The sequence below is a fragment of the Mercenaria mercenaria genome, chromosome 10 (genome assembly GCF_021730395.1).
Source record: "Mercenaria mercenaria strain notata chromosome 10, MADL_Memer_1, whole genome shotgun sequence".
NCBI classification, from domain to species: Eukaryota; Metazoa; Mollusca; class Bivalvia; order Venerida; family Veneridae; genus Mercenaria; species Mercenaria mercenaria.
This window is the reverse complement of record NC_069370.1, coordinates 24,716,522-24,730,567: the sequence shown is the minus strand read 5'-3', so window position 1 is coordinate 24,730,567 and position 14,046 is coordinate 24,716,522. Positions and strand designations below refer to the sequence as shown.

General features: G+C 35.1%; 1 protein-coding gene and 1 long non-coding RNA gene across 4 annotated transcripts in view; one reads left to right on the top strand and one right to left on the bottom strand.

Moving 5' to 3' along the window:
- Positions 1–14,046, bottom strand: part of LOC123560877 (sortilin-related receptor-like) — a 91,264-nt gene that overhangs the window by 70,635 nt on the left and 6,583 nt on the right. The gene's annotated exons all lie outside the window — the stretch shown is intronic.
- On the top strand, positions 1,800–3,563 carry LOC123559619 (uncharacterized). The gene is made up of 3 exons (XR_006687961.2): positions 1,800–2,027; positions 2,223–2,320; positions 2,672–3,563. It is a non-coding gene; the product is annotated as an uncharacterized LOC123559619 (long non-coding RNA).

Sequence of the window (14,046 nt, the reverse complement as noted above, 5' to 3'; positions counted from 1 at the left end):
AACATATGCAAGGTCCAAGATTCAAGCCCAAAACTTCCTGTCTGTATGTCTTATCAAGGAGAACATATGCAAGGTCCCAGATTCAAACCCAAAGCTTCCTGTTTGTAAGTCTTGTCAGGGAGAACATATGCTAGGCCCCAGATTCAAACCCAAAACTTCCTGTTTGTAAGTCTTGTCAGGGAGAACATACACGAAGCCCGAGATTCAAACCCAAAACTTCCTGTTTGTAAGTCTTGTCAGGGAGAACATATGCTAGGCCCCAGATTCAAACCCAAAACTTCCTGTTTGTAAGTCTTGTCAGGGAGAACATTATGCTAGGCCCCAGATTCAGACCCAAAGCTTCCTGTTTGTAAGTCTTGTCAGGGAGAACATTATGCTAGGCCCCAGATTCAGACCCAAAGCTTCCTGTTTGTAAGTCTTGTCAGGGAGAACATATGCTAGGCCCCAGATTCAAACCCAAAGCTTCCTGTTTGTAAGTCTTGTCAGGGAGAACATTATGCTAGGCCCCAGATTCAGACCCAAAGCTTCCTGTTTGTAAGTCTTGTCAGGGAGAACATTATGCTAGGCCCCAGATTCAGACCCAAAGCTTCCTGTTTGTAAGTCTTGTCAGGGAGAACATATGCAAGGTCCCAGATTCAGACCCAAAGCTTCCTGTTTGTAAGTCTTGTCAGGGAGAACATATGCTAGGCCCCAGATTCAGACCCAAAACTTCCTGTTTGTAAGTCTTGTCAGGGAGAACATATGCTAGGCCCCAGATTCAGACCCAAAGCTTCCTGTTTGTAAGTCTTGTCAGGGAGAACATTATGCTAGGCCCCAGATTCAGACCCAAAGCTTCCTGTTTGTAAGTCTTGTCAGGGAGAACATATGCAAGGTCCCAGATTCAGACCCAAAGCTTCCTGTTTGTAAGTCTTGTCAGGGAGAACATATGCTAGGCCCCAGATTCAAACCCAAAGCTTCCTGTTTGTAAGTCTTGTCAGGGAGAACATATGCTAGGCCCCAGATTCAGACCCAAAGCTTCCTGTTTGTAAGTCTTGTCAGGGAGAACATATGCTAGGCCCCAGATTCAGACCCAAAACTTCCTGTTTGTAAGTCTTGTCAGGGAGAACATATGCTAAGCCCATAGGTCTATGTATTTTATAGTAAGTGGCAATCACTCTGACTTTGAATTGTTTCTGTAGAAACAACAACAATTACAAGGAAAACTGATGGACACAAATACTGCTTTTGAGTTTATTCTTAGCACAGATGATAATGAGGGAATAAACATTCATGTTTTCAAGGACCACCAATCAATCATAACAACAGTCTTTTGGTTCAAAGGTACCAACTTCAATGACAGCACTGACTTTATAGACACAAGAAATAACTGTCAACATCAAATTCAGATGTCTTGATTTTATGATCAACTGGGTACATGGTCTTATGATCATATGGCCATTCTGGAAATGAATGTGTGGACAGGCTCACAAAGACAGCTGTCTCTGCAGCATCAGTTACATGAAGGATTGAATGGGATGATAAACAGCAAAGAGGAAATATGTAGCAGTGTCATTTTTAACACTTTCATTATGTTGTTCATTTAATGTTTTTAACTCCTCTCATATTTCAGATTTGTCAACATGGGGCTTTAAACCTTTTATTTATTATTTAACATAGGGCCTTTAAAGTATAGAAAAGTGAGATGTTGTCACCATTTCACGAACTGATATTTTTAGATGGCTAGTTTCACTTTTTCGTCAATAAGATTGGAGTATTGTTGTTTTGTGGTCACATGATCTTGGTTTACGGTAGAGACCGCCATGTTTAATTTCTTGTTGTCACCATTTCCACGGACTGATTATTTTTAGATTGGCTAGTTTCACTTTTTTTCGTCCAATAAGATTGGAGTATTGGTTGTTTTGTGGTCACATGATCTTGGTTTGCGGTAGAGACCGCCATGTTTAATTTCTTGTTAGCAAGGCAAAGTGGTTTATCAAGTGTTTTACTTTTTTATAAGTTTGTATGGTGTATTTGGATATCGGAATTGGGTTCGTATAATGTTATTACATTGTATCGATGGAATTGTATTATTTCTGGTTCGGTTGATATTGTTGTATTCGTTCATTTTACGCGTTCTTTCTGTCATTCTAGAATCCGCGTAAAGTTCTGTAATTGCAGGTCTACAACTGCCATTTACTTCTGTTTTAACATTTAGCATGTATATCACACTATTCACATTACAGCACAGTTACAGCTCTTGGAGGTGTTGGTACACAAGCACAGGTTTGAGGAGACTGGAGAGTGTTGTTACATGCAATGTGGGGTTTATTCTACAAATAAGGTATGATATATAGTCAGTATTCTATTGTTTTTATATACATGTGTTTTAGTATGAAGGAATAGAGTGAAGTCAAGATCAGTGCAGTTGAAACACTAGGTATTAGCCACTATACAGACCACTGGACCACTAGATAACAATGATTTGATATATATGTTTTATATTGTTTTTAAATCATTTATAATCTGTTGTGTAATTCATATATAACCGATAACTTCTAAATGAACAACAGATACATGTAGATTAATAGTATAGCGTAATTGATATCTATGGTGTGTATGATATCTGATTATCTGTATGATATCCATTTGATATCATACCTATCTTTTACTATTGTTGTTATGTATGTTTCAGACCCGGACATGTTACACGTCTTGAGTGGTTTGATGATAAACAGTTATTTATGTGCTCAGAGACATGTACCATTGTTTACATGATGACAGATTGATATATATAGAAGAAGATTATATAGATAATTAAAAGTAGTAGAAACCCCGAATTGTGTAGTTTCATCTCTACTAGAAATACATTTAACATGTTTAAGGCAAAAACAAAACTAAATGGCAGAGATAGTATAATACTACGTTCTCTACAGGAACATATGGGTTCATGATCTTTTTGATAACATTGAATAAACCAGAGCTATATGGATGAAGCAATTTTCAATGTAAAAAGAACCTCTATATCATGTTAAAGATTAGAAAATATTTCAACCATTCAAGTAACATATTCTGCAAAACAGGTAGAAAGCAAGGTTCCCAATGTGCGTGGATGTTTTCACTGGCAAGTTGGTTGAAAAAATCGTGGGACACCTTCTGTCTCTTTTATTTATTATAATTGACAAATTTGTAATATTCTAGAGAATATGAATAAACTAAATGTGTGTCCATAGCACATGGATATCCTCCACTTCTGTCACTAAATGTACATGATTTAATGACTCTAGGTGAAATATTTCTTTAAGATATATGCAGAACAAACTTTTGAAATATTAAATACAACTAGAAGATGCTTTTGTAGAAAAGTGCATGTCTCTCCCAATGCATAGTAGTAATAGGCAAGAAGTCAACAGGGGGCAGGAGAGAAAGTCAAAGAGACACTGATGGTTGGCTGCAATAGGGATCATCTACTTGGCATGTCCAATCATCCCACAAAGTTTCAACATTCTGGGCCTAGTGGTTCTCAAGTTATGGACTGGAAACAGTTTTCCATGTTCAGCCAACTGTGACCTTGACCTTTGATCTAGTAACCCCAAAAATATCACTGGTCACCTACTCTGTAAGCCCTAACATCCTATGATGTTTGAAGGTTCTAGGTCAAATGGTTCTCCAGTTAATGATCAACAAGAGCTGTCCGTAAGACAGCCAAGCTCGACTATTCGAAATATTGTCCCAGAAGCAGGAAAATATTACCCAAAAAGGTTAAATATTAAAAGAGTTTTAAGTTCAAAAGGGGGCATAATTTGACCAAAATGCATATCAGTTATGGGACTTGCTGCTATCAACTAGTTTTATAACCCCGAAGGCACATGTGAAGTTTTAATTCAATATCTGCATTAGTTTTGGAGATAGAAACTCGCATGTAAAACTTTTACCAGAATTTTCAAAGTCCAAAAAGGGGCATAATTTGCCCAAAATACATGCCAGAGTTATGGGACTTGACCCAGTGAGGTTGGTAATTGATCTAGAAAAAGAAAAAAAAAGTTTCAAATCTATATGCCTTTTAGTAATTGCTATATTATGTACTTGCACACAAAACTTTAACCAGGATTTTCTAAGTCCAAAAAGGGGAATAATTTGCTCAAAATACATGTAAGAGTTATGGGACTTGATCCAGTGAGGTTAATAATTGATCTAGAAAAAGAAAAAAATAAGTTTCAAATCTATATGCCTTTTAGTAATAGCTGTATGTACTTGCACGCAAAACTTTAACCAGAATTTGCTAAGTTCAAAAGGGGGCATAATTTGGCCAAAATGAAGGTCAGCGTTATGGGACTTGCTGCTATCAACTAGTTTTATAACCACAAAGACACATGTGAAGTTTCAAATCAATATCTGCATTAGTTTTGGAGATAGTAACTTGCATGTAAAACTTTAACCAAAATTTTCTAAGTCTAAAAGGCGGCATAATTTTCCCAAAATATATGTCAGAGTTATGGGACTTGACCAAGTGAGGTTAATAATTGATCTAGAAAAAGAAAAAATAAGTTTAAAATCTATATGCCTTTTAGAAATAGCTGTATGTACTTGCACGCAAAACTTTAACCAGAATTTTCTAAATCCAAAAGGGGGCATAATTTGGCCAAAATGAAGGTCAGAGTTATGGGACTTGTTGCTATCAACTAGTTTTATAACGCCGAAGACACATGTGAAGTTTCAAATCAATATCTGCATTAGTTTTGGAGATAGTAACTTGCATGTAAAACTTTAACCAAAATTTTCTAAGTCCAAAAGGGGGCATAATTTCCTCAAAATACATGTCAGAGTTATGGGACTTGACCCAGAGAGATTGGTAATTGACCTAGAAAAAGATAAAATAAGTTTCAAAGCTATATGCCTTTAATTGATGGCTGTATGTACTTGCATGCAAAAACTTAACCAAGGTGTGACGCCGATGCCGACGCCAGGGTGAGTAGAATAGCTAGACTATTCTTTGAATAGTCGAGCTAAAAATAAAGTGTGACAGATGGCCCCTGTGACCTTGACCTTTGATGGAGTGACCCCAAAAATCATATTGGTCAACTACTCTGTAAGTCCTATCACCCTATGAAATTTGACGGTTCTAGGTCAAATGGTTCTCAAGTTACTAACCAGAAATGGATGTCACCTGTATTCATGATAAACAATTATCATGGTATAATACTGTTATTTATATCTTTTTGCTGCATCTGTTGTTTGTTTACCAGTAATCGGATATGCATGTCCCAATAAAATTAAGAGAAAATTTACTCAGAAATTACGAATATATATGCTTATTTTCCTAACTGAAAAAGTATTTTTTTAAAATGACCTTGACTCTAAATATAAAGATATTTGATGGTTATTTCTTCATCTTTGTTGCAAAATTAGTTATTTTCCATGTACACTTGTATACATTATAATTGAGTGCCAATATTGCGTACATGTGATCTCCCAGGCAGGAGGGTCAAAATCCTGATTTGAGAATAAGACCTGTCAATTTGTGTAAGTATGAAAAGCAACGAATAAAATACTTCTGAACATATGATTTAAATTAAGTGCAAAACCTTTGGTACGAGGCTGTATAAAAGCATGCATGCTACCATGTAATCGAGATGTAGATCAGGATATGTACTGAAATGGTGTGTTTCTCATTTAAGAATGTTCAGTAATATGATTGTGATATAATTTTCTTTTTATCAAATGGATAAGTTCAGTCTTTTTAAGATTTAACTACAAGATGCTTTTGTAAAAAAGCGCGTGTCTCCCCCAGTGCATAGGTGTATAGGCAAGAAGTCGATAGGGGGCAGGAGCGAAAGTCAAAGAGATACTGATGGTTGGCTGCAATTGGGATCATCTGCTTGGCATGTCCAGTCATACCACTGAGTTTCCACAGTTTGGGCCTGGCGGTTCTCAAGTTATAAATTCAAAACAGTTTTCCATGTTCAGGCCCCTGTGACCTTGACCTTTGATCAAGTGAACCCAAAATCTGTAGTGTTCATCTATCATGCATGTCCAATCATTCTAATGCATCGTCTCTAGAGCATCACAGGAACACTACCAATCCTTATACAAATGTATTATGTAACTAAATTAATTATATATATAGACTTATAATATTTGTTAACATATTTCTTCTTCTTTAGATAAAAAAGTAGGAATTATCAATAGTAGGAGTTTTTTCAAAAAGAAGTAGGAAAAAAGTAGGAACAGACCTAAAAAGTAGGAAAAAGTAGGGCTACTTGAAAGCCTGCGCTTGTGCAGCAAGAGAAGGAACCCTCCGGAACAGTTGTCGTTTTTATATTTATGCACATTTTACCACCCAAATATATCTAACAATTATTTCATTTCTATAGTATCCAGACAACTCATTACAAAACAAAACTTTGTAACTTTCCGTAAGTGCAACTGACCAACCATGCACAAGATGACATAGATAAGAATGATAGGTTATTAGCGGTGCTCGTTCCAATCAAGTGCCTTGTAGCAGCAGACGACAATTACCAGATGTCAAATAATAGAACATTAGCCGGTGTAATACAAAATGTGTGTGTCATCCATGCAGGGCATTTACACAGTTGAAGTCTAAAAGATAAAGATGGGTACTGGGCCTGTCACAGTTTCTGCAATTCAGTGTCATTTGCAGTCTGCTCTGCATTGAAACAGGTGTCAGGGTAGATATCTCCTCACACCTGTCACATCATATTTTCGAAGATTTAAGTCTCTTATTTAAAATCATGAGTTATATTCAACCCATTTGAAGTTTATACCTGAATATTAATGTCTAATTTATTAGAGCAAGTAACTTAGTCTGACCAGTATATTATGACTTTTTTGGATTTTTTAATTTCTTCATTTTCCTAAGAGTACAATGCAGATACAGGTAAGGCTTAGAGGTATGACAACTATAAAATATCAGATCATTAAATAAGTCATCCCGATATGCCAAACGAGTATGCCTGTTTCTTGTCGATTCGAGCTTTCTCATCTGTTTGAGCCCTTGTGTTTTAGTAAATTCATACTCAGGTAGCATGTTCTTCCATCAGAAACTTGTGTCATTTACCTTGGAAAATATTAGTCATGAAACCACTGAAAAATTAAGTAAATACCTGTTTTAATATTTTGCATCAAAAATTGCTTATTTCAAAAAAGGAAATTACACAGTGGGTAATACTGTGAGCCCAAATTCTAAATTAAAAGCATATCCTGAGCATATTTCGACGGTTGTAACAAGTGAACAAGAAATCAATCTTGATTGAAATTTGTTTTATGGAAATAAACTGTGAAAACATAAACACTTAATTGACCTACTTAACAAAGGGCTCGAATCGATGAGAAAGTTTTGAAATGATGTAGAGTTTGACCTTCTTCAGTCTCGTGCAAAGAAAGTACATATAAAAAATGATAACATTGTAATTTAAGAATCAAGGAGAAAGCAGCAAAAGGATAGTTAGGCTACATTACTAGAAGAATGCATATAATATACACAGCAAATGTTATTGACGTTATTTTTGTCATACAAGATAGTGTAAAACGTGTAGACCTCGCAGAACACGTAAGTGTCCACGTACAGGTCCCAGCTGTCTACCTCTAGAATTAGTCAAAATAATTTGACGTTCAGATTGTTTTATATTTGTGACGGGCAATCTAAACATCAAAACTTTGAAGGACCAATATATGCCTCTTTCTCGTAATTCCAAGCATTCTCATTGATCCGAGCCTTTGGAAAATTTGCACTTGCAGCTATTTCCTGTTTCTAAATTTTATGTATGTTGTGGCTAATCATATGACAGTTAAACAAAAATAAAAAGAAAATAGTATTACTCACATTAAAATAGAATTCTAACATGGCTCAATTGGATTTCCAGTTAAACAAAGAAGGAAATCAAGCTCTGTATATTCTGTGATAAACAATGTCAAATTGCCGCATGACGTCCAATACATTACTCCTCAAGTAAATGAAGTCCAGCATGATATTTATTTAAATATGTCAATGAGAATGTCAGAATGAAAACAATCAATGCCTTCTTGTGATTTATCGTCTAATTTACCATGGTTCATCGTTCAGATGCTTCAGTATTTAACCACTCCAGCTAACGCCCTCGTGGTTCAATCCCTATGCATCTGAACTCTGAACAGTGGTAAACTAGACGATAAACCACTCGAAGGCCTTGATTATTTGTTATATATACACAACAGAAAATTTTGGCACAAAATTTGCCTATCTAAAATCACTGGGGTAACATATAACCTTCCTACAGAAAACAGAGACTACTTATTGTAAAACTTTTTTTTCTGCAAACACAATTATATATCTGTTCTTAATTTTAAAAAAGAACTTTTTCAAAAACAGCCTTAGTTTTTGAGAGCTAGTACAAATGATCACAAATCTCGGTTCAACAAGAAAGCATCTGGCTGTTTTAGAGAGTAAGGGTCATCATGTGAAAGCCTGGATTATTCATTGACAACAATCCTTATAATTTTTTCTTCATGGGGATTTTTTAAGTTTAGATGTTGGAGTATCAAGCATAAGCAAAAACTCTTTTGAAACTTAAAACTGTTACCGACATTACTGAAATACATGTACTGGTTAAGGGGCTCGGAATAACGAGAAAAGGGCATAATGGAAGTTAAATCACTACATATTCATGTAAAATTATTGGTTTTATATGGCGTGTAAACACACGGTAAACACTGATCATGTACAGTACATACATATGTAACAAAGGTTTAAATCACCAGAAAATTTATAATTTTGGATATTATTTGATAATTTTAACATAGATAAATGAGGAACTGAATCCCCTTTCGATACATGTAAGTTATATCTTAATTTATGGCCAATTCATGAAATAATCGGCATTTAAATCTATAGCATGTAAAGTGTCAGCAGCGATGAAAATTTCATCAAAAGATGCTTCAACTATTTTGGTCTTTCGAGTGTTTGATGCAAGTGGGGATATTGCCCATATGAAAAAAAAAATCTCAATATTTCCAAGGATCGCGTCAAATTAGTTAGACTCCCTCTAGAATCATATCCTACAGGTGGGGATCCGTACCCGTAAAGTTAGACACTTCCTTTCCGAAAGGCAGTGGCTAGAGAATCGGAATCGGTTCCCTAGACAGCGAACTTATTCGTCCGGAACTGGTTCTCTAGCCAAAGTACCGTGGATAGGCTAGGTAACCGGAATTTTATTTCTATGCATAAAGCTGTCGAAATTCACTTTGTTTCTTTTGGAAAGTATCATGTATGTTATTATCTTAATTAATTTTACCATTTAATTTACTGTGTCTCCAAAAGTGTACTTGCTGCATACTGTCCGCCATGATAAAATAAACTAGTACGATGAATGCGGAAATGGTCGACACTGGAGCAAGTCGAAATAAACTTGAAATTTAAACTAAAAAGGTACAATACAATAATAGAAACAATTAAATTTAAAACAAATTAAGTAATTTCTGTTAATTAGTATTGATCATATATCTTTGAACGTGCAATGCCGAGGTGTTACAAACCAGTATTTAAAGTGATCAATGAATCGAAGATTTAATGGCAATTAAATTAGTTTGTACATCTATACACATGTAATGACACAAATTCAAATCAATATTATTTTAGATCTAATTAATTTAAATATAGTACATGTTTAAAGCAAATAAAATTTAAAAACGGCAAAATGGTTTTCACGCATTCATTCGTACTAGTTTATATTATTCAAATATGGCGAACATGGTATGCAGCGAGTACAGTTTTGAAGACAATAAACGCAGATAATGCAAAGGCATGGTAAATTAATTAAGATAATAATATGCATGACACTTACCAAGAAACAAAGTGGATTTCGGCAGCATTATGTATAAAAATAAAATTCCAGTTCCCTAGCCTATGCATAGTGTTTTGGTTAGAGAACCTATCTATCTATCTGCCGTTGACGTCAAACCCCTTGCGGGAATGTAGACGTTTTACGCGTCAAAATCAAAAAGAGAAAGAATATATAAATAAAAATTTAGAGTGGAAGAAACTAAAAATAACTTAGGTGATATAAAAAGGTTAAAACTTGAGTTTGCAAGATAACTAGGGCAAGACATGTTCAAGGCTGCAAACTGCAGCACTGAACTGCTCTAGGGTAGGAAGGTGGGCGACACTGGGGGGAAGTTGGTTCCAACTGTACACTGTTCTCGAAAAATAAGAAAACTTGTAATAGTCAGTCGTTGCAGTAATTAACCTATAACTTAGGGAATGGCCATAGCGGACACAACGGGTCATTGGGGTCAGGTAATCTACAATTGGGATAGCAACCAGTTCATGATGAATCTTACAGAAGAGTGATAACCTAGAATCTATACGCCTTAAAGGGAGTGTAGCACTGGAAGTACGGTCATAGTCGGTGTTAATCCAACGGGCTGCTCTCCTTTGGACGCTTTTAATTTGGTCAATTTGAGTTTGGGTGTGGGGCGACCATACCTCGGTGGCATATTGGAGCTTGGGTCAGACTAGAGTCTGGTAAGCAATGGTCTTAATGGGTTGGGATTTGACCTTAATGTTTCTTCGTAAGAACCCTAGGGTTTGGTTGCTTTTCTTGGTTGACCTGTTTATGTGATTGTCCCATTTACTAACATAACTAACTGAGTAACGCATGACCTTTTTACCCTAAATCCATGCTGTAGGTCATACAGAATACAGGGTTCTCGGAAACGCCGAAATCGGCGTCCCTGTACGCATAATTGGTCCCGGTATACGCGTGTTTATTGCAGCTTGGGAGTCCCCGGACGCACGTTTCTGCAGTAAGACGCAATGAAAATTAATTGATTACGTAAACCTGCGAATACACAAGGTTTGACTCGAAAACAAAATATGTGGGCGGAGTTACTCGCTTGTCACCGATAGCCGCGTATAGCCAATCAGCGTTGCCCGTTTCCACTACACCGCGAGATAGCATGTGTATGATCAACTCGAATATACATGTGATTGTCGGCATGATTGCATAGGTGACAATTTCTAATTGTTTACGACGGATTACGTAGTATTTGAAGTAACTTCGATTGTTTTCTCACGTACTAATTACCAAGCAGTTTTCAAGATGTTTTTTTTTTTTTTAGAAAATGTGATAATTACGCTTAATTATGAATGTCCAAGTAATTTTAAGATGCTGTCGATGTCGGTCTTAGTAACGTGATTATTTTTTTGCAAAATCGCTGATGTTACTGAAGTAGCATTTATCAATATGTTGATCATAGACATACTGTGCATTCTTAATGTATTTTAGACCAAATGTTTTAACGTTATGCTCTTAATAAGCATTGAAATATAAGAATAATTGTTCATATATTTTCTTTTCAGTGTATGTTTATATACGTTTCCATTCTGAAATAAAAAGGTTAAGAAAAAGTTATCACGAGGCATTTTGTCCAACTTGATATTTTCACAAGGGGGATTTTGTCCACCTTGATAATTTCACAGGAGGATTTCGTCCAGGAAGACCAAAAACAGCAGGGGGGGGGGGGGAGGTTGTCCAACATTAATTTTTGACTATATTTTACTTATTTTACCTTTACCTTTTTATCTCATCTTAACAATATTTCGGTGAAGAATTGTGATTACAAAATGTCTGTCGGTCTACATTTAATCTGACAGTACAAATTAGAGGCCTGTGTTTTGACGAAAAGTCTAGTCAGTAGTTGGGACTGCAACTTTTTCAGCTTTGGGAGTCCCAGGACCAAGGGGGGTATTCGATCTACTCCTTTCCACCAAAACAAAATGGCGGCCAAAACTGAAAATGTGAGTTTTTCTTACTTTTTATCTTTTTTAAGGATTTCTAGACCATGACACATGGCTATCAACCTGCTCCACTGTTTTTTCTATCTATCGGTACCTTTAACATTGGAAACAGTGCTGTAGTTTGTCTGGAATGCTGGTCATGGGATTTGAATCGATGGAAAATCCTCCGGTAAACACGGGATAAGGAATAGTGCGATTAGCAAAAATAGTCTTTTTTCCTTATAATTCAAATAATTGTGAGCTGTTTTTCTAATTAGAAGAAAAGAATCAATATATATTTCCATCATGGTTAGTCTGGAGCCGATTAAAAGTCGTAATTTTAAATTACACAGTTTTTTGTCTGATGGTAAGGAACAGTGTACGAAAATAAGAGGATAAGGTGCAGTCCACTTCTTCAAGCAACTTTTTACTTTGCTCTTTTCAGAGACAATCAAGTAAAATTCTATTACAATAATATTTTGGTGATCATTTATAACTATCTCTTGCTAAATGTAGTAAGATTTAAAAGGTATCCGCCTGTCTATCAGACACGTGATGTACTGAAAGCCAAAAGTTCAGCAAGTATTTAATATAGTATCCCTCGCCAACATTTAAGTATTTATAACTTTTTATTTGGTATAGCGCCCAAAGTCATTAACAACAAGCAATTGCCTTACAAAAATGTTGAAATATTATTTTATTTATTTTTTTTGTCTTAAAAAACCATTAAAAGTTAAACCTACTTAAAATACAATGTGTTTTACTAAAGATAGTGAAAACTCAGCAACACCACTTAACTTGTTTAGGTGTTATGCATTCTTTGTAATTTTGCGTTAAAATACATATTTATGCGACATTTAGGCGCACTAATTCACGATTTTATGGATACAAAGACCAGAAATTATTCGTGGTTGAAGCTATAACTATGTATACGACTTTTCATAATTATGGTTAACTCTTACATTTTAAGTTAACGTTGGCTTAGAGTTATTAAGGAATATTACCTCGCGAGTTCGCTAGTAGATTATTGAACGAACATTGAACTGTAACAAAACATATTTAAAAACATTGACAAAAGGCAAATCGCAAACATAATAAGCTCATAAAACCATAGATATACTCTTACGATGCCATTAACATATATATTTGGAAGAGCAATTTGAATATTTTATGTGTCCTGCTTGTATCTTAAGCTGCATTGCAAAAGTAACGTAAGTATCATTGCACATAGGTATGAGAAAAAAAATACATTCAAGTAAGGCTTAATATGTGGCAAATATGATTGTTATTTACCAACATTATGTATCTTATACCACGAATTTAAGAACGTTTAATCATCAAGCTTTTCTTGGAAACATTTATGTCAATCAACAATAACACATTTTTGAACTTGTCAAAACTGATCAGAAATATGCTGATGGTAACGTATGTATCCCAAATTAACTAATAAATTCATTTTCGGGTATCAAAATTCGTGTTCAAGATTGCCATCAAATTGAAGCCGACCATTGTAAATCAAAAGCACAAATACTTATTTATTTCAAATTAATTATTTCTTACGATTGTCAAATAATATTCGTATTTTCAAAGGCGGCTTTGGTAATCTCGTTCTCTTGTATATTTGTAAGTGGCAGCTCTTATAACAAGTGCTTTGTCACTGAATCCATGAATCACACCACTTTAAGCTGTATATAATGAAATGCACAAAGAAAAAGTACTTATTCTAATATTAAAAATTAAATATAACCACAAGTCACCGTGTCAGAACTTTTCCAAATAATGAAGAAAAGATAATTTTTATTTGAGTACAACCACATTCATGAACCAAGCACCAACAAAAACCAACAATTCTACATATAAAATTTCATTCAGACTTAACAGTTCTATTAAGTCTGTCTTTACTGTAAAAGACTTTTTCAAATATATTAACGTCTTGTAAAAAAAATTTTCAAGATATGTCACGGTTGGAACAAAACTTTATGCCCTTTTACTTGCAGATTTTTACCTTAACAGTAATTAAAGCTAGCTCTTTTACCTTTTAGCTACCAGTTCTACGGCGGGCGATTTGTTTTAAGGTATCGATTTTAATAGATACGAAAATAAAGTAATATAAGGTCGCATACGTCTTAGCAAAACTACAAACACTATCTTTTCGGTTAAGCCTGCGCCCGAACAACCAAAGCCTATTCAACAAATTAAGAAACAGACTCTCGATACTCCGAAAGAAACACGGTACATTTTCACAGGGAATGTATAATGTCATATTATACATTTCTTGTGAAAAAGTACTGTTT